At 39.9% G+C, this 22413-nt stretch overlaps 1 protein-coding gene across 12 annotated transcripts in view; it reads right to left on the minus strand.

Annotated features, from left to right (window-relative positions):
* Nucleotides 1–22413, minus strand: part of lingo2 (leucine rich repeat and Ig domain containing 2) — a 210959-nt gene that overhangs the window by 13582 nt on the left and 174964 nt on the right. Inside the window, exon 7 of one of the 12 annotated variants that reach the window (XR_005071131.1) lies at nt 6211–7289. The exons of 10 other annotated variants lie outside the window; for them this stretch is intronic. The gene's annotated coding sequence lies outside the window, so the exon portion shown is untranslated. Of the gene's footprint in view, nt 1–6210; nt 7290–13386; nt 14416–22413 lie in introns of those variants that run through there. One more of the 12 variants, XR_005071130.1, reaches the window with a different exon arrangement.

Below are 22413 nucleotides of genomic sequence, written 5' to 3' on the forward strand. Positions count from 1 at the left end.
AATTGTGTGGACTGATTAAAATGCATCTGCAGCAGCCGTTAACACATTGTGTGGGCTCCTGAGAGCCCTTGTGGATTCGCTTCTTGCATCCCCCCACCCCTCCGTGTCTGGACAGCCTACATCAGGTCTGAGTCAGGGGGTGTTTCATCAGTGCTGTGACTCAACCACAGGGGCAGTTAAAGGTGCTTGGCAAGCCCCTTTACCCCTCCACCCCCACACTTCATTCTGGCCTATATTTACATCTAAATGTTAGTATACATACTGCATGTACAGCCTGAGCCCATGCGTGCTGCATGCTTAAAAAAAACCCAAAGCATCCACACCAACAATCAGCTATAATAAAGGAGGACATGTGCTGCTGACTCCATAAATGCCTTTAGCAAAAATTCTGAAAACAACAAACAGTATTACTGCAGCATAATGAAAGCGTCATGCTTCCTATTGCCAAAAATGCATGAGCTTAGACTCAGCGCTGTGCTGAGAGGATGCTTTTCAGTAGTACAATGAGGCACTGCGAGCATCTCACACTCATACTGATAAGAAATGACTCCATATTCATTTAGAGCGTGACATTTCCACATTTTACACAAGCTTTAAGAATATATCAAAGGAACCACTGCTGTCATTTGTGCATTAAACATCATTCTGCACACACTACCTTCAGCACACCCCTGAGAGACGAGTGGGCAACAAGTAGTATATGCCCAGAAAAACAAACAAGCAAATGCAAAGATACATTCCTTCTTTGTAAGTTACAGACGTTAGCTGAAAGGAACACATGCAGCTCTGACATACCCATGTATCTCCGTGATGTCCCAACAGTGTTTCAGTGAATTTGGCAGGAAATCTTGTACAAATATCTGCGAGACATCTCTCCATCTCTTCCTCTACATCAAAATGGATTCACAACTTCTTGTTATGAATCTCACTCTCTTGTGCTATCATTTTCTGCATGTGTGATGCTGCTTCCTCCGTGTCTCCCTCTTTGTCCTCCCCTCTCCCCCTCCTCTTTGGTTTTCTCTCTCTTCACCCAATCAACAGATCTGACCTCCGACCTTGCAGCTCAATGCCATTAAACTCCTTTCAATTCTGCAGCTTGTAGCTCCTCAGAAAAGACAATGCAGCCCTGTGCAGTGCGTAATATCAGCTTGTATTTTTTTTCGCCCTTGTTTAGTCTCAGTCACAACACAAAGGAAGGAAAAATCCTGAGACTTCAGAGATGTATTTTGTGTGATTGTTTTGCTTGAAACTGGTCAGGGGAAAGGTAATGACCTTATTGATTGACTGTAATATTTCACACCCCACATCCAAATCAGATGAATGAACAAAAAGCATTAGCAAAGGTTCAAAGGATCATATAGTGTGCACACTGCCAGGGAAGAGTGATCTCGTCACTGCTGCTCGTCCTGAAGCTTCTCAGGTTTCTTACTCAGGTTCTTGCTGGGGTTAAAATTATAGATGCAAATTTTAGTAGCGCCTCAACAATTGATTATACGTGTTGGAATCTTTTCTATCGACAGTCTATTGACGACTGTTTGAACCACAAACAATGCAACATCAGAGAAGACTACAGTCAGAGTTAAAGGAACGGAAACACTAAGCTACTTGAATTATGAACTAAATAAAACAAAATAAATGACTTCACTGTAAAAGGGGAGCTCGCGTTTGTTGCAATTCAACAACTGACCAAACAAAATCCAACATATATAGAGGCTAAAGAGCTGTAAAACATAATAGTATCATCTTTGGTAGAATGTCTCTCTGTATTTTGAAGATTTCAAATATCTTCCATAATAATTAAACACATTTTCTCACAACTATTTTTTTGATTTGATGAGTAAGAACTTATCTATATTTAACCTCTCTGGTGGTCTGTTACATTTTTAATCATCTAAATTCTTAACAGCGATTCATTAACAATTAATCATTAATCATAACCATAGTGTTGCTCACACTGGGTCTGTTTGTTTCTTTGTGTTTCAGGGTGTGGAGAGTTCACTTATTACAAATACAGTGATGTTGAGTTACGTTTCTGTTCATACTTTAGTATTGTCTTCATATATTTATTCTATTCATCTGATTTTAGCTCATCTGTTCACACTCCTTTAATCTATCCATGTATCTCATGAGCGACTGGTTCACTTGTTTGTGTACGGCTGAACTCACAGGGACAGATTCCATTCACTTATGTTGATATGACAATAAAGCACTGAGTCTTGAATTAACATCCATAGTTGGAAAATGAATGGCGATGACTTGACTTTGACCGGGGTCTTGTTGTTACAGTAGATACCAGTGCAGCGCCATTTACTAAAAAGACTATATAAATGTAAATTCCTCCTTGATATAATCCAAACTGCTTCCTTTAGATATACAATTTACAGCAGTAAACAATGGTATATACTCTAAAACAAAATGCAGATGTTCACATGTTTCTAATATCAAGACGGAAAGCTCGACCACCTCTGCAGGTACAGAGAATGAACAGCGGGGACGATAAACAAACGGTTACAGAATTGATTCCACTTGACTGATCTGATGTTTCTAGTTCAGTACGTAACTTAGTGTCAGGTGAAATAACAAGGCAATTGGAAATGATAGTGCTAATGTTGTTAATGCTAATGTTATTGCTGCAGGTTGCACTTCATTGCAAACCACAGAGTTCCATACAGATTTTACACACAGCAATGGTTTTACAATGGCTGAATGCAACATCGCAGCTGATTCAAGTTAAACAGCATGTAAGAAAGGCATTGTTGCCTCAAGACTTCACAGTGTGATCACTTCCTGCGGGAATTCACACAGCTGAGCTAATCTGACTGCAGTTATGGCTACTTTACAAAGGGTTAATGAACTGTCCGGGGATAAATCAAAGCAGTTTGAGTGACTGTCTTTTATAGCTCGCTTTAATCAGCCATACAATTTGGCTCTCCCGTGAGATTACAGTCCATACAAGGATCACAAAGAGTTATTGGATATTGATCAGATCACGTGATTCAATTGTGGTGGAACAACAGCAGCAAAATAAAATAAAAGATGCAGCAGGAGGTGAAAGATAATGTCCAAAATGACCATCCTGCTGATTCTTGTCTGGAGTGTCTCAGTCAATATTGCATTTATGGCTCCTCATGCTGCTCGTGTTCACTTCAAGCGCTGCGGGACAGGTTTCCTAAAGCTCGCAGCGCGTTAGGAATATCTGTGAAATTTTGTGTCATCATATTTCCATTCCTTATTCGTTCTTAGTTTCCCACGAGCAGTTATAAAGAGGTCTAATGCCCAAGCAAAAAATGGTGCAACATAGAGCTTAGTGGTCGCTCTTTATCAGAACAAATGACAGTGTAGTATATAAGGTGTAGTATGTGTGAGGTTACTCAAAATTACACAGTTTGGTTTTGCAAAATTACATATTCAGATCAGAAGCATGATCTGCAGTGTTATCTTTTCTCTTCCATTCTCAGATACAATTAAACCTCAGCATGACCTTCAATAGTCTGGCACTTTATGTACGGATACAGCCGGCATCACATCATCATCACATTCAGACAGATGAAAAGAAAAGAAAGTGTATTCATGTTTTGTCTTCATTGAGAATGAGCACTGACAAATGTCTCACTTAGAACAAATCTTCTAAGAAATGAAAATAAAAATATCTCAAGTGTTTATGTACAAAGCAAAAAGAATAAGGAAAAAAAAAGATTGATAATCTTTGATAATCCATATATGTTCAATATCTGAATTACGGTCAGACCCCAAACCCAAAATAATGATTAAATCAGTGGCACAGAAACAAAAGTCTCGTCTTTCTATGAGGAATTGTACAACATAATTGGAACTAATTTAATATAACACCAAAACAACCAGAACAGTTTTTCTGCTTGATTCATCTTTAAATTAATGTCTACAAGCTGCATTTCAGAAGTGACATACATTCTGCAGTGTGTCCCATATTATGTCATGTGAATGCGCTACAGCACAGTAATGAACCAAACCTGGACAACAAAACACAGCCTTCATCTATATTTAGTTGTAAGATTAATTATCTGACCATGATACTTTCACATCTCACATTCTGAATTATTCATGGGGAGATTCCTCGGTGGTCTCCATGTTTCCTTCACACACCTCTCATTTGGAGCAGTGTGGGGAAAGGAAGTGGTGGGTGTGAAATGAAAGCAAAACAAGTAGAAATATGGATCTTTGAATTTTAATCCTGATCTGTCAGAGCTGCTTGTCAGAGGCAACAGCCACAGGCTGCATTGTGTCTGCGTCGCCGGTGGGCGCTCAGGTAACGTTACTGCTTAAACAGTGTTGACTTGTGAAAAAAGTAGAACACAATGTAGCAAGAATTCAATCAAAACAAGCATGTTCGAGTTTAATTAAATTGCAGTTTCTGTTGCAGATGGCCCCCAGTACAAACACTGGAATAAGATTACCAAACTTTGGAAACATTCAAATTGGAGAAGTTTGTGAAAGTGCAACACTGTAAAAGAAAAAAAAAAAACTCTGCTGTTTTAAATTACTTTTGTTTCTAAGTATCTGAGCTCAAGTCTGATACAAATGATCTTCCTCAGGTGGCTGCCGCTGATATAAACTGAAACACATTTCCTGCTCCGCTGGCTCCCTTGGCTGTTTGGTGAACACGACAGGGGAAACACCCTCAGTGCTAATCACTGATCCACACTCAGCCCCTCGAGGAGCTCACAGAGTTTGTGTTATCATAGCAGCCAGAACGACTGGATCTTTGGTAACGTTTCCCACATAAAAGTTAAATCTGAGGCCGTTTTTGTGTAATTGTGCAATAAAACTTTTGTGAGTCATCTGTAAAAAGAAATCTGTGATTGTATCGAGATGTCACTGATCATAATAAAAACATACAATTCCAGTGGGAGTAAAAATGAGCCAGTGCTTTTTAGATGACCAAACTAATGTGCAACAAAAACTAAAACTCAGAGTCCCTGTAGAGCTCAACAACTAACTGTTACTCACAGTTATTGTTACAGCTCCTGTGATTATGTATATAGTCCATCAAATAAACAGCCCGAAATGGCCTCCACTTTCTCTCACTGCCGCCTTTCCACCACTTCTGTTCGGTGTCTTCTCAAAGTTGCTTGATTAGTAATGGAGGAGCAGTGAGAGAGCATTTGGATCCACCCAGGGACTCTGCAGCTCACTACACAGTTTAGCTAACAATAGCCCTGGGTTATTGGTTTAAGCACTAGGAATGGAGCTGGTGTGGGAAGCTAATATTTTAACAGTCTACCAAAGCAATATGTTGAAGGTAGTGAGAGTGACTGGAATGTCTGATGTGTACTTCTGCCTCATATTGTCAATTTGACCAATGTCTTTTGGCATACTGACCAACAACAGACAGGTAGAATATGCACAGTATGTAAAAGCAAGTCTTTTATATTATTTGAGATTGTTTAGAAGATCAGAGAAAAAAATCAGATTACTCAAAAATACCTGAGTGAAGGTGCATACAAGTTGTTTTATTTTTATCATGTTGGACACCTGAGTAGAAATGAATATTTTCCAAGTTCAGTAGAAACTTTTGAGCATTCGATTAACATGACAGAGGGCAGAATCAAGATAACAACACAGGACAGGATAACGACAGAATATTGACACGTTGAAGCAGAAAACGTTTCTGTTGCCAGTTTAAATAGTAACTTTAGGGCACATTAAGAAATCAACATTAAAGGGGACATGATATTCTTAATCAGGTATTAATTGGAGGTGTATCATAAAGTACATACACATCTGTCATTATCGGATAAGAAATGATGAACAAAGTTTGAGGTCGTCAAACTGAAATGGCGTCGTCACCAGAGAGCACTGACGAGGTTCATATTCTGTAGTTTGTTCTACTTACTACATGTTTCAGTCATAATAATTAAAAAGAAAATCGAAGAGGTTTTGATCAGCACTGATAGTTTATGTCACTCTTAATCAAGATCAGTTTGGGCCTCAAAGATCCAGGATCGTTTTGGCAATACTAATAAACTCTTCCTGAAATAGCCTCCTTGATTTTATGTAAATGTTACCAACAAATGAAATAAACAGTACTGATGTCACTGAAAGTAAAGAGAGAACCATTTTACATTAACCATTCAGCAGACGAGTGAAGATAATTTGCTGAACCATTCTGCTCAGCAAACACACCTCGACAGCCCTGGATTTATACAGTAGATGCTTTGTGGAGGATTTTTTTTAAGCTCTCAAAACCACTTCCTCACATTAAAAGTTTGTTTCCACCTGGAGACCTAGGGCGGGTTTCATCAAGGGTCTGTTTGCCGAAGATAAGCCCAAAATGAAACTCCACTGCAGACCGACCCTTTTGCAAAGAAATCATTAACATGGCCATTTCTCATGGCACTTCACCGGATTCTCCCACCATCTCGAGCACCCTGAACACTGACAGTGTCTACTTAACTTAATGACTTTCTTGACTGCTTGCAGGTAAGTGATTGGGAAGTGTATAATCTTTTAAGAGGGCTGAAAGGTAATGCTTAGAGGAGGGAACGGCTAATAATGTTTTATTATGAAAACAGATTAAATTAATCTTTGGATTAATCAGTTGCTCTATGGACTTCCTTTGGAAAATCTTATTATACTCCTCTCACAACACCGCAGTCTTGGTGAGACACTCAGCTTGCACGCTGCTGTCCACACTGCATTCTTTAAATCACTGCCATTTCTACAGGTTTTTGTTAACTCAAATTTTCATTTGTGTTTAGGTTTGTAATGTTTCTGGCTAAGAAGTGATTTAAATGTATTTATGTCAAATACTTAGATGCGTTAGATACTGAAGGACGTTGATTCAAGGTAAACTGCAGCAGAGGAAGGACATTAACCCTGAGTGCTGAGCTTATCTGCCATAGCAGCTGTTTTATAAACGCTGCCACACCATCAAGCCGCTGCCTGGCCAACCCTCACAGTCCATCTGCTAACGTCTGCGGACAATATCAGTGCTGCACACACTCACACTATATTTACACCTGTTCATTCGCATTACATTGGGCTCAAACAGATTCAGAAGAAACAGAGACACACAGGAAGATTTACACAAGATATTCTAAAATTCTTACGCTCTTGGAAAGTTTGTCTCGCCAGAAGCTTCAGTCATGGACCTGTGAGCAAATTCAGCAAGCCTCCAAACAGCTCAGGAATATGCCACTAACCAAACATGGTGATGACTTCTCTTGGCATCTCTTTCCTCAGTGATAAAAGGGCCAAGTGCCGAAGGGAAATGTTCCTGACATGAAGAAAAGTTCTCCCTTTATTTGTGTCTGCGACAAAACATGACAGAAAATATTTACAAATCTAGTATCAGTCTCATCTTTTTCAGCAACCTGAGCTGCAATGATTATTAAAATAATCCCATAGTTGATCAAAAGAAAATGAATCACTAACTATTCTGATAATTAATTGATTGTCATCTATTTCTTTCTACATTTGTGAAAAAACACTGAACAGATTAGATGTAAAAGTCGGGTGAAGGCTCAACTCTTCTTCACTTTAGGAACCTAACAGGTTTCCTCATGAGACAGAAAAAACTGGCACAAGCGGGAAAGTAAGTTTACCAACCCAGTGAAGCTTTGGTCTTACTGATGCTAGCAGCAGCCACAAATACATCACAACAATAGTAATGACAGAATGACAGAAAACAACTGGCAGTAACAGCAGTAAAAATATGAAAACATAAAGATGAAACATAAAACTGAGTCTACTGGTGCAGCAACACAACATTAACATGCAAGTAATGAGCCAAAATCTAGTACAAACTGCTTTGGTGAAAAGTTTTTAAAAAGAGATGATAAATAAAAAAAAACAACAACACCTAACTGAGGTGCTGAAGCTATAAACTATCAAAGTTAATGAAAGAAAGCGTTCAAAAACCCTTTTAATTAGCTGCTTTCAATCAGAAACATTCTTCAAGGTGTGGACAGGTGTAAAACAGAGACAATGCCAGCAGATGTAATAATAAAGATAAGACTGTTTCATCTCAGTCACTCGTAGCAGATGTTTGGTAACCAATTGTTTTCTTTTTTTGACTGAAACTGAGGCACCAGGCCAGATGACCTTAATAAGCAGACCTCAGGGGAAAATGTTAAAATGTCACCAAAGCAATCAGGGACCACTATTAATGTGATTTAAGATTGCTTTGACACAGTGGAGTCATAACTGGCCAGCACTTCAAAAACTCAGAGTTGGTGTGACTTGATGTGTAAAAATTGGTCAATAGCTGGGTTGCACAAATAAGCACAAACTGAAGCTGAAATACACGTTTTATATCAGTAATGTGGAGGCTGAGCCCTCCCAGTACATACTCACATCACACACATCTAAGGATGCAGCGATGGCCTTGAATATTATTTAGTTTCCTTCCTGACCCTTTTCCAAACCTTTGCATTAAGGTTTCATTGTGAGTGGCCATAAAACCAATGCCAAAAGCAACACCACACTGCACTACTTGTTCCAAGGTGCCCCTAAGGGTTACTTCTAAGGACGCTGTGTCGTGATGGTGAAAAAGGTTCAGGGAGAAAGGTTATTGCTTCCAATCTGGCGGTGGGGAAAACATGATGACTCTAAGCTAGAGGGCACTACTGTGGCCTAATTATCGTCCAGATGGTCTGAATAGGTAGGACTTCCAACAATTAATTACTGAATGCCCATGTGCTACACACGGCCAGGAGCTCTCCAAAAGCGTGAGCAGAGAGAGGTTCAGTTCTGTTTAAACCAAATAACCGACATTGATTATTTTCACCCTTGAAATTATGATTTTTTTTGTGTATGTCAGGTATACTTTGATGTTACATCTTAAAACATGTCTTTAGTGCCTATGTCACGCTAAATGTGTCTATAAACACATCCTCCCTTGTAAAATTCCCTGATGTAATTAATGACCTTCCTCATAGCAACCACGTGTCTACGTTTCATCTCAACACTAACACAGATGCTTCATTGATGATGTGAAACTAAAAAATAAGTATCAACTCTGATCATGACCAAACCGTACCAAATTCAAAGCACTAAATATGGGACAACACAGCAACTGATGGGCTGCAATATTTAGGGGACTTCAGCCAAGAAAATTCAAGATCCTTCAGGGTAAATTTATAAGGACATGGTTGTGATTTAAAATCGGGGTTGCTGTGAGGTTCTGGCACCTTATCTGCAAAAACAAAAACAGAAAACGGAGCTCTGCTATTCCCAACAGACGTCTGACCGGTCAAACGATGGGAAGTGTTATCTCCCACTTCAGACAGAGTTGGACAACTTCCTTTCCACAGCAATATGAAGATGATGTGTGGTTTCGTCTTGGCCACTGGCCACTGTTTTTTCTGTGTGACAATTAACTTGATATATATCATGTATGACAAAGCCCATGGGCCCCATTACAGGATCCAGGATATCCAAAGGGTCGTGTGAAGAACACTTCAAACCTATCTTCTCTCGACAGATACAGTGCACTCTGTCTGCTTTAATAAGACAGAAGAGCTGCCTGTGTCCTCCCATACAGATGCCTGCTTTTACAAGTTGGTAGCATGCTTCAGATTTGAGAATATCAAGAGCAGTATTTCGAGAGGTGTGGAGTGCAGCGTGGCAGGAGAAAGGGAGGACGCATTATGGAAATTAGTTGTAATTAAAGAGGAGAGTCAAAACAGCACAACAAGGCACAATCAGGGAGCTTGTGTGATCACAAAGTTAGAGGTGCGCGATAGGACAACCATCTGCAGATATAACAAAGAGGAAACATAAAGGGTTTGTGGTGTACAGTGATGAGGCGGAACTCACTTTGATGTTGTACATTTTGTGCAGGGGGCGTGTTAGTGTTATGCTAATGACTTGTCAGTACAAAGGACCTATTAGGCCGTGTCTCCGGTCGCTGTAGACCAATCGGAGAAGTGGACATCTGGTACAGCCGAGGCTATTTTATTGCCTCAACAAAACCTTCTGATTTCAAAGGGATGCAGCGGTTGTGTTTAACATCCATCCAGTGACAGTAATGTTGATTCAGAGATGCCACAGAGAGACACAGGAGCAAGTCCCAAAACTGGAAATTAGTTTACGTTTTTGCACAAGTCAATGGGTTTTCATATTTTCAGAGATTTGTTCTACAACATAGAAAACACATCTAAGTATCTTCTTATACATTTTGAAGCATTACCTGTATTTAAAGGAGATTATCTAACAAGTGGCTAAATGAGCGTACAGAGTTTGTCACAGACATTAAACGTCATCACACAACTACTCAGTAATCGTCTCCACAGGACCACCACACCCTACCACTATTTAGATTGAAACATCACTGATGGTTAGTTCTTCTAAACTTCCCTTCAGATAAATAAATAATCTAACCATCTATGTAGTTCATGTATCAGTGGATGAGATTATGTGAAGTTAGGAAACAGAAAGAAAAAGACATAAAATCTCTTCAATTCACCTGCAAATTAGATTAAAAACGACCTTCAAGACTGATCACTCTCTCAAATCATCAGATCGCCGACCACTTAGTGTAATACTTCCACAGCAGTCTTATCACAGAACTGGTGTTGCTTTTAGAAAAAGTCACGACGGCACTGCAAGGGCAGGCATTTTTATTTTGTTTCATTAAAGCATATAACAGCAATTATGTATGTGAACACATTCAGGGAGCCCTGGTGTCTAATGTGTTAAAGTTTGCTTACACCCCGTGGCCCTCACTTTTGTGCCTCCACACTGATGCTGTGATAATTCACTTTCACTGCAAGAGCTCCGTTTTTGCTCAGTCACTCAAACAGTAGTCTTGACTTGACTCATCAAATTCTCAAGGTGCAGCTGAAAGCAATTACAGAGCCTCTGGGTGGAGGAGCTACAGCCAAGGCCTTCTTCTTACTTTACCCCTAATAAAGGCTCGCCTTACAAACAAGATGAATCATGTTCCTCTTTTCCTTAAGCCTCAGCACTTTAGTGAAACCTCTCAGACGAGCATTGTATGCTCATTACACGTACACCTCACTGCTGAAAACAATAATGGCTCAGATTTTCACACCATTTTAGCAGGAGGAAGATTATGCCGACAGCACGGCTCTGCTGGAAGAACCATGTGTAAGATGTCCGTGCAAGGCTTCTGTGCTTGAGCTCTGCCTCAGCTTCCAAATGCATAAAGCTGCGATTTGTAGCTCAGGGTAAGAGTCATTTATTATTTCCTTTGTCACGCTGCGCGTACGAGTGAATTGGTAATAGGTGTGATTTTGACACGCGATAGTAACACAGGAATTGCAGGTTCCAATGTATGTGGGTTCCTGTTATAATTGGGGACTCATGTAGAAAAGATGCATTCATCACTCACTGTAGCATTCTCCCCCTGCTGCAGCATCCTATTACTCATCTGCTCATGTGGAGCAGATGAATAATAGGATAATAGGCTGGGCAGTATACACAAAAGTTCTGTTGTAAGATGGATGCAGCTCAGTAAGGCAACTCAGAAATACACAAGCTGCTCTGATTTTCCACAAGGGCATCTGGCATCATGATGTTTCTGTAAAGTTTGGTGGCACTGGCACTGATGTTATAGGATGACATGGATTTTACTCCCATCTGTGTAAGAGTCAGAAATAATCATTTGTCTGAAGGCAGACACAATCTCAGTGTGGCGCGCATAAACTATTTCAGGCAGCAAGGGGAGGAATCCAAAATCCCACTTTAAGTATCATAGATTACTTTAAACACAGAAATCAGGGATTGTATAACAAAAAAAAAACATCTATATTAGGATGCAGAATGTTTCTAGCAGCTGACCTAATGTGGGCATGCATACACTCTAATTAAAATATACATACATTAAGATTATAAATTAAAGAGGATTACTCGGAGCTGAATGCAGATATAGCTCCCTCTGCTTCTTGTTTTCCCTTTTCCATTTAGAGATTATCAACTCACAAATTAATCCATTCAAGGTATTGTGCTGATAATAATAATGTGAAATATAAATATCAAATGAAAATACAGTGCTTCTATAAATTAACCTTAATGATCGTGACCGATTAGAGAGATAGTCTATATAATATGTATTGAAGTAAAGCTATCTTACCACAGTCAGTCAGTGAGCGGCCCAGTGATGCTACTATGCTGCAGAAAAAGCAAAGCGAGCCAAAAAAACCCCAAAACAGTCCCTTAGAAAGCAGAATCCACATCCTCAGTGTGCGTCCGTCTCGATCTCCCACTAGAAATCTCTCCAGAGTATCACAGCTACAGGAAACTACAACTCCAGACCAGGCTGGACACTCTTCACGCACGGAGGAATTTTGTGGTGTTGTTCTTCATTTTCCTGCATTTTCAAGGTAAAATCCAGTCAACTCTGTGAACAACACTGTCTCATATGAGCTGGACACAAAGACAAAGAGGATTCAATAGGTCTGTTTGTCTGCTAATGCAATCTGAGGATGCTAGCTAGTTACCTAGTCTGGTTAATTAACCCCCGGAGGTTTAGAGAGAGCAGAGGCTGCGATCTCGATGGGTCTACTGGGCTCAATCAGGACCACAAACTGAACATTGTATATGGCATAAAAGTGTTGTAGTAAACACATTCTCTTCCCTCTGGCAAACCCGCGGGAGCTCTTAATCAAACCACAGTACGCACATGATGGTGTCTCCACACAAAATGAAGAGGAGAAAAGATAGAAAAGTGTGTGAACCCCTGGCCTTTTATCTGAGCTCCTCTGACATTTTACCTCAGCTGCTCTGTGGACACAGTTTCAGAAATCACACTGTATTGTACAGAATGATGCCGTGTCTTTGATTATGTGATTCACCTTGCATGGTTTTGTTTCTCACCCTGAAGTGAGTTAGCATAAAGCAGTTAGAGTCATTTAATTGATCTATGTTTTGTTATTCAACACAGAATGTGATCATTAGCAGTCTGTTGTGATGTAACAGTTCTCCCATTCAATCTAATGGCACAGACGTTATGGGTGTAATCTGTCCAAACAGCATTTTTCTTCTCACGTGATTAGCGTGGATGTCACTGTTGTTGCTTAAAACTGCATTTTCTTACAGAAGATTGGGAAGATTTGTTATTTACAAATGTGTTCAGGGATCACTGGGCCGTTTTATGACATCTGGTTAATTCGTACCATGTTAAAGGGTTTTAAAACTTCTAAATGACATGAATTCAACTCAGGAAATTATAATTTTCTGAGAATGTGTTTTCCCGCAGATGCTTGTTCTCACCCTGCACCTGTGAGGGAAACTTGATTATTCAGGAAGGAGTCAAGATTGATGAAAAAAAGTAATGAATAATGTGTGTTCATTAAAAGACATCTTGACGACATCTTGACTCTCTAATTTGATACTGTATTTATTTAATCAGGGTTTCATAGTGAGACATACTGTAACAAGGCAGGAGGTGGAGAAGTTCAAATGTTGTGCTTAGGTGTAACTTCTGTCATGGTGCATCGCGAACACAGTCCTTAAAATATCCTGAAAAATACATTTTGTTTCGGTGGCTCGCTTAAAACGAACTGGCAGCTGGAGGACGGTAAAGGTTCCAATCATATCACCAGGGAAGAACATTTATCATCCTTTGAGGCCTTCTTGTAAATCACCACAAGGTCTTGCCCCCAAATTACCCCGGACACAGCCAGAAAATAAATAATTAAAAGCCCATTTTCTGATGGTATCTTCCTGAATGATAAATGATGAGGCCTGGATTGTGAGCATGACGAGCCAAGTTCTCCAGACCATCACTTGGTGGGGGAGGTGAACAAACGGTTTCAGCCGTATAGATACTGACTGTTAAAACCTGCTATTGTGAGATTTATATTAGTGCCAGTTTAGAGGCATAGGTGATATTATTATGATAAATATAGACAATAATATGAAGCCATATTGTTTTCATGGACGGCATCTACACACTCTGAGGTGGCTGTACGCACCAGGAATGAGAAGAAAGAGATGGAGAAGAACTAAAAATGTCAAATTTTGACACAACAAATCTTAATAAAGTTCTGGGATATTAAATAATCCACTGCTCACTACATCTTAGTCTTTTCTATGAAATATTAAAACAAAAAAAAAACTAAAATATTATATTACACACATTTTTATATAAAATACAGACTTCAGGTAAAAAGAAACATTTTCAGAGACGGCAGCACAAAAGAATAAAATAGAATATAATTAAAACAGCAGGATTAGTTAAAACAACCTTTCAGGAAAAAAAAAACCCAAAAAACAAAAAACCCAGTTCAGGAAAAGGAACTTTGAAGACCAGATCCCTCTGAGAATACATACCGTACATTCACTGCAGGATACAGTAATATGGATATCATATAAACAGGACATCATCGACAATAAAAATGTATTTTGTGTGTGAAAGCTTCGGCAGACTGTTTATCAGACCATCCCATGTTTCCTGTGTGATAGTTCTCCCTGTGAATCATATCAGATATTATATTAGTCATCTCTTATTTGAGGGCAAAAGCAGCTATGTCTGGTTTTTATCTCTCAAGTGCTGCCCCAGAAATTACCGGCCTATCTCACATCTTTATAAAAAAAGATAACAGCAGAACGAAACAAGGTTCAGGTTGTTACTAACAGAAATCCCTTGTGAGCACACAGACCTGGTACATCTGCCCTTTAGATTCCACGTAGCCAAAAAGTGACTAGTTTTGAGGCAGCAGAGGCGTTTGTGGGATGTTTCTTTGCTCACGGGTGACTTGACTTGAGCTTTTGTATTTGAAATCCTGATATTTTACATGTTAGGAACATTAGCAAAATAATTGCTAACCTGTTTCACAGCACCAATATTAAATGCTAATTGTACCCATATAATTATCGACCATTTGACTGATAAAAACACTGCATTAAAACAGGAGGCAGAATAATTACATGCACAGCCATACAAAGAGGTAAATGTGAATGCTGAGTTAATTTGAAGAACAAAAAAAAAACAAAAAAAAAAACAATCACAAGAAATACCCAGAGAATATCTGATGAAAACATATTAACACTCCAGGAAAATCTGAGCCTGAAAGGTTACGTTTGAGCTCTATTTCCTCTAATCCTCAGAGGCATTTCCAGTGGTTTCTGTTCTGCATTTTGGGATAGTTTAAAGGCGACTCCCAGAAGACCTGTGAGACGACTGGTTGTAGTCGGTAAGCCATTTTCTCTACTTTTAAAGTGCAACATCAAACAAGGCTTTTCTTAATTCACCCATGAGGCTTCATCAGCTCATTTTAGAAGAATCTAAAAACAGATTTGTCAGATTTTTTTGAAGCCGGTCAGAGTTGAAAAGCCAAATACTGACAAAAAGGTTGCTATCAATCACTAAAAAGTTATAATTCAGTGAAGGATAATTGAAGCAAGAGGCCACACTAAGAAATGACACCAGCTGCAGGTCCAACTCCTGTCGTAAGTATAATCATAGTCCCTTTAGCACAGAGACAAAACTGATAAAAGCCTTTATGACAAAGCAAAAAGATTGTCCTTTAATGGCTCGTCTAAATGGAGACGGATGAAAAATGAAGACACGTTTGGTCCAGTAGAACCTGAATCACAACATCTTCATATTCCAAGTGAAAATCCCAGGTGTCTTAAATAACAATGCCGACAGCTGTGCAGGTACTCAGAAGACACATGTGGTATATTTGGCTTTGTCATTAAAAACAAGTGAATTTTTAAAAATTTTTTTAGAAACATTATTTCTTTCTAGGTGGGAGAGGACTGGAAAGACTAGACCACTGAGGAATAATAAAACCCTCCATTAAAACACATGCTAATGAAATCAGCACTCGGTTTAGCAGCTCCCAAAAGCAGGGTGAGGCAGGGTTCACTGCAGCTTATGGAGCCCTGAAGCTGTTGAGGAAAATCACGTCTTCATCTCCATCAAGGGCTGACAGACCAATATCAGATGTCAATACTGCCTTGATATACAGTATTGGCTTACACATGCACACACACAGACACGAACCCTGGATTATGAGATTGTAGGCAAAACATGCTTCAGGCTTCAGTCTGCAGCCACCTTCTATCCTCTCTGTGATACTGTGGCTTAGTTATCATGTCTCACACGGACACCTTCAGGTTCAAGGGTGCAGCTCAGCATGCCTAACTGACATTTCCACATAAAATGTTTCCCACAAGCTCAAGTTCAAAATTGCTTTCTTCCTCCCTGTGAGCACAAACCTCCCAATCAGATTTGACTAGTCACACCTTTCCTATCTGCAAAAACATTCAGAAGGTTTCTGCCACGGTCGCCACTGTTCAAGCCTTTACATCTGTTCTCACCATTAACCACTGGATCTCAGCCTAATAAGAGAGAAGCTCATCGTCTTTGCTTTTGGCTATTCTATGTTCAAGTCAGAATGGTTTATTTTCAGTTTTGTAAAAGGGGAACAGCATAGTCTTGTGGCAAAATGAGGGTTTATATCTTTTGCAAATATGTGATAATAAAGGCAAAACATGAAAAGTGCCTCAAAACATGGTGAAAGAAAACTTGAGTATTTAAAAAGAACGAGCAACAACACAGAAACATCCGCAGGTATCGTTTCACACTAAAACTTAATAAAACTCAGCTTCACCAGGCCTGAGTGGGTGCTCTCTGATTAGTTTGGGCCGACTCACATTCTGATTTAAATATTGCTAAATTCTGATTGGTGCTCAGGAGGACATGATATCACATTTTCTACCACAGCAACACCCACTTCAAACCAGTGATCCAAGCACACAAGTAACAAACTGAACTGAACAAAACCGGACCGCTCTGTGAAACCGGGCTTTAATGTGACCAGCACATGATTGAACACTGTAACACGTCTCACTGCTGCTGAAGGGCTGACATTCAGTTTACAGAGCTTCTAATGCACTGATGAAGCTGTTTATAAATTTGCCCTAGATCTCCTAATTCTAGAAATTGCAAATTGTAATTTCAATGTAAAGAGTACAACATGAGAAACACTCATCTTTTTACTGCGTATCCACTGTCTAGAACTCTAATTCTTGAGCTGTAGATGCGAGTTCTCTCTTCCCTCTGACAGATCTGGGATCATAACATATTGTAATGTAAACTCAGATAAAATGAACCTCAATTTGCCTGTCTTAGTGGCCCTGCTGAATGTGATTCCATCAGCCGTGGCAGGGAACATTGTACCGTGTTCACTCCTAGAGATGAGATTAGGTCGGCACTGAAATGCGCACTCATCCACGCACAACCTTTCTCAATGTGTCACTGTGACATGAGTGAAACTCAAAAACCTTGGAATGTTAAGGACTCTGTTGTTGCTCTGAAAAGCTTTCTCATTACTTTACAGTACTGAGAGAGTTCAAAGGTAAGGTTTGGGGTGTTTGTTCACATTGTGGTGAACTGCGACTCAGTAAATGAATCAATGCCCGGAAGGCCAGAAAAGAATTGGTGATAATCCCCATCCACACAGAAAATGGTTGGCCTAGATAATTTGAGCTTCTGCATGAATTGACAAGAGGTTTTGTCGTTCATTTGGAGTAGAACACATATATGCACAGACGAAGACTCTCAAACAACTGTTGGATCAATACTACTTATTGTATTTAGACAAAGTTAGGAGCTCAGTGCTGGAAATCAAAATGCAAATGCAGCATAAATCTGTAAAATGATTCCTCTATCAGTGCTACTGTGAAACCACAACAGATAATGAAGTTGGCCGTGAGTACACACTGTGTCAGATCTGGTAGTGAACTTGTATGCATAATTATATTATGATCTATCCTCGACATACATATCACTGAGATGACAATTCCATGTTCACCTATGCATGCAGAAGCTATAAATATCTTCTTTTTAAAAACATTTTTTCACCAGGATAATGAAGAAGTTCCTACGAGTGGAAGCTGAGCTGCAGCTGGTGCTCTCAGAAGAAACTGTCAGAGGCGTATGCAGGATTGTGGTAAGTAGGATGAAAAGCCAATAACGTGGATCTGCATTATTCTCAGTTTAGGTCCCTGTGGCACTAATGCAGTACACAAAATGAAAAATGTTTGTAATTGTTGAATTTCAGAAGTTGTGCTTGTACACCAGAGAGTTTTGTTACTAAAGAAAAATAAGTACTGAACTGTAGGTAACTCAAGGTCAGGGTTGACTATAAGGTGATTCAACATGTATTGGAAGACTTATCTATAGTCCATTATGGGGCTTTTCATACTGAATTATAATGCACTCAATGCCTTCTGGCTCTACTAGAGTACTAGAAGCAGGAAAGTTTCCATCATTGTTGTGGCATTTCCTGACAATATCTGTCTGAATGCATGCTTTCCTGAGAAGTAAACACTTATCTGCTTTTACCTTTACTTTCTATATAGTGTTAGTTATGACAGCTTGGACAGAAATACAAGAAATCTGGAGGAACCTGTGCAGTTCTCAGCTGCTGCGGCAGTCGCGGCAAAACAAGAATCTGACAACCACAAGCTTTATCTTCATGAACAGTGTCAGAGACAATAATCTTTACATAGAGTCGCTGATCAGGCAGAGGAACAAGATGCTCGCCGGAAGTAGAACCAAAATATTCTAATTATTATTGATTAATTAACATGATTATAATTGTAATTATGATCCTCTATGAGTGATCTGTGGTCCTAGTTGGCATTTTGTATTTCTAAATGTTTTAGTAGTTGTCAGTTGATGATGCTCACTATCTAGTAGAGTTATTAATTAACAGTAATCTATCAGTTGAAATGTGGTGGATAGTCAGGTTTCTTCTCATTTTCTCTAATATCTGTTTGGACTAAATTGTGGTGAAGATGCACAGAAATGCTCCCAGAAGAGCAATGAGGATAACGGGGACTCTGGGGACCCTGGCTGGCTGATTGTTTGTTCAAGTTGAACTCTTGTTCTTGCAAATATTTAGGACCACGGGTACAGCTTCAGAGATGGACGGAGAGTAGAACACAAAGAGAAAAAGGTGACGGACACGACAGGAAGATATTTTCAATACCTGATAAATCCTAACAAATAAAAAACGTGTTTTATGGATCCTCTTGAACAGTTACACACTAGTAGTTGACTGAATGGGTTTATAATACATCATGACTATCAATACTCACCAGACATACTTCAACAGTCGACAGAGGAAAAGTAACAGTTTGCTTGAGTCTCACATGATATCATAAATTGTAAATTGTCACTGAATCTGAATGTGTTCAGTCAAGTGCATTTTGATGCATAATACTATAATGCTTGCTTCATCGTAATGTTTCATTCTTGATGGTTTCATCATAATCATGAGTGATTATTATGTAAAATGCCTAAATGGAGAGAGTTCCAAGTAAGATTTGCCTGTTTTAGAAATGGTACTTATGGTATAAAACCTGTATTATATATCTAAAGTAAGAAAAACACAAAATTCAATCTGTCAAGCTTTAATTTCACATCTAAAATGTTTTATGACTGTTTATATAGTGAATGAGAAAATATTGTGTCTGAGTGTAGTCTTAAAGCATTATAAAGACATTATAATACAGTATGAATGCCCTCAAAATGCCACTGATAATCTAAATACTGAATGGTACATACTTCACATAATCTGATGAATGAGTAATTATTTACATAATCTGGGAATGATACATGCTACAAACATGATTTATCTGTTAGAGATTAATTTAATTAACCATATTTGTGGGTACTATGTTTTCTCTTTGAATCAACAAATCCGTCTTTAGTGCTTGATTGTGGAAGCAGAACAAAACAGCTAAATATACTAACTGAGATAACAGAATATTATAAAAACATCATGTTCAGGTGCTGTTAGCGCTCAGTGGCATTTATGTGATTAGTAGACGTTGAAATTATCAACTCTGCCCGCTGCTGGGGAGACGCGCCCTGCCTTAAAGATCTTTCCCGTACAATTTAACGGCATGTTGCCCCCGTCCTCCTTAACTATTTGCCTGTGCCGTTCCGAGGCAGTGCATCACTTCTGCTCTCTCATTGGACAGGACACTCCACAGTCCTTGCAGAAGATGGGTGACCATTACCTCCCGCCTAACTCTGCCGCATCACTTTAGCTCAGATTTAATTAACTCCAACCAGCCTTACTCCTGGAGTGATGGCCGCAGAGGACTGCCCACTGAGGGTTTCTGATCAAGAGGTGGACAGGAATACAAACTAGGACTTCAAGCTGAAGGAAAACAGAATCACAAGCTGGTGATTGTGACGCCACGGCTTGTGGAGCACTGTAAGATGCTTTTCCCTCAACACTCAACCCTTTATTCTACTGGTATCCCCGACCTCCCTCCTCACAGCTCCCTCTCTGATTTTTCACTCCTGTGCTTAATTAGGCCCTACAGTTAAACAATGCTCTCAGCTTCCGATGGTCTTACTTTACAAGCAAGGAAGAGGAAGAGTAGGGAATGGAGGATTCATATTCAACTCACATAAAACTGCGAGAAAAAACTCTGCTGACAAGCCATAATTCACCCGGTGCTCTGTAGCTGCACTTCAGTATAGAAACCAGCTAACAGACGCACACATGCACACATCACAGCTGATTATATGTATAGTATATTCTACGCAGCTTGACATAACGGGGTGGTCTGACGCCTTATGTGAAGGAGTGCGAGAGCAGCATCTCCATTTAAAACGACTCTGTCCGTCTGTTCTGGCCCACGTTCTTCCTGGATACCAAGTGATCCATGAGGACTCCTGCACAACAGTGTCAGCAGCGCTTGATAAATGTTCTAGCCCTGCAAAACGCTTGTACAAGCACAAACATATCTGGACTATTTATCTTCCTGCTGGAAAATTTATCAGAATATGAAAGCATATCAACCGCATCCATTCTGTCTGGAATCAAATCTGACAATAACAGGCAGACATTGGGCAGATGATAGATGGCAAAATGTAGAAGAAAACAGAAAATAGCAATTTCACACTAAAATTATTTCATGTTTAATATCCGGTTGGTTTCCTTCCAGCTATTCACATTTCAGATGTGAAGAAGCAATTCTGAAGTTTGATGTGCCTTGAAATAACTGTGGTCAGAGATACATCACCGTCTCAAACTGAGTAAAAAAACATTTTGCCCTATGGATCACCTATTGTTAGACCTCAAACTGATCAACTGTGCCGTTCATACATGACGTTCTCTTTTTTTTGACCGGCTCGTCCCACGGATGAAATGAATCTCTGATCATTTGTGACTGGAACATTTCCTGGCCTGTTGCTCTGCCTACACAGCTGCTGCTGGTGTACATACCTGTTTTTCATGACCTTGATGGAATGTAACTTTGTGTAGTTAAAGTGCAGTTTTGTGGAACTTTTCTGCTACATTCATGCTTCATCAGAGCCAAAGCAAGTAGCAGTTACTTTTACTTGTATTTCTGACATGTGAGATGATCATTTCCAGAAAATTACTTTTGATAGTTAAGTCCATTCAGTATCAGACAGCGGCAATTAATATACACTATATTACCAAGTAAGTATTCGCTCACCTGCCTTTACTCATTCTATGAACTGAAGTGCCATCCCATTCCTAACTCATAGAATTCAATATGATGTCGGTCCACCTTTTGCAGCTATTACAGCTTCAACTCTTCTGGGAAGACTGTCCACAAGGTTGAGGAGAGTGTTTATAGGAATTTTTGACCATTCTTCCAAAAGCGCATTGGTGAGGTCACACACTGATGTTGGTCGAGAAGGCCTGGCTCTCAGTCTCCGCTCTAATTCATCCCAAAGGTGTTCTATCGGGTTCAGGTCAGGACTCTGTGCAGGCCAGTCAAGTTCATCCACACCAGACTCTGTCATCCACGTCTTTATGGACCTTGCTTTGTGCACTGGTGCACAGTCATGTTGGAAGAGGAAGGGGCCCGCTCCAAACTGTTCCCACAAGGTTGGGAGCATGGAATTGTCCAAAATGTTTTGGTATCCTGAAGCATTCAATGTTCCTTTCACTGGAACTAAGGGGCCAAGCCCAGCTCCTGAAAAACAACCCCATACCATAATTCCTCCTCCACCAAATTTCACAGTTGGCACAATGCAATCTGAAATGTACCGTTCTCCTGGCAACCTCCAAACCCAGACTCGTCCATCAGATTGCCAGATGGAAAAGCGTGATTCATCACTCCAGAGAACGCGTCTCCACTGCTCTAGAGGCCAGTGACGGCGTGCTTTACACCATTGCATCCGACGCCTTGCATTGCACTTGGTGATGTGTGGCTTGGCTGCAGCTGCTCGGCCATGGAAACCCATTCCATGAAGCTCTCTGCGTACTGTACTTGGGCTAATCTGAAGGTCACATGAAGTTTGTAGCTCTCTAGCAATTGACTGTGCAGAAAGTCGGCGACCTCTTTGCACTATGCGCTTCAGCATCCGCTGACCCCTCTCCGTCACTTTACGTGGCCTACCACTTCGTGGCTGAGTTGCTGTTGTTCCCAAACGCTTCCATTTTGTTATAATAGAGCTGA

The sequence above is a fragment of the Acanthopagrus latus genome, chromosome 18 (genome assembly GCF_904848185.1).
Source record: "Acanthopagrus latus isolate v.2019 chromosome 18, fAcaLat1.1, whole genome shotgun sequence".
Classification (NCBI taxonomy): Eukaryota; Metazoa; Chordata; class Actinopteri; order Spariformes; family Sparidae; genus Acanthopagrus; species Acanthopagrus latus.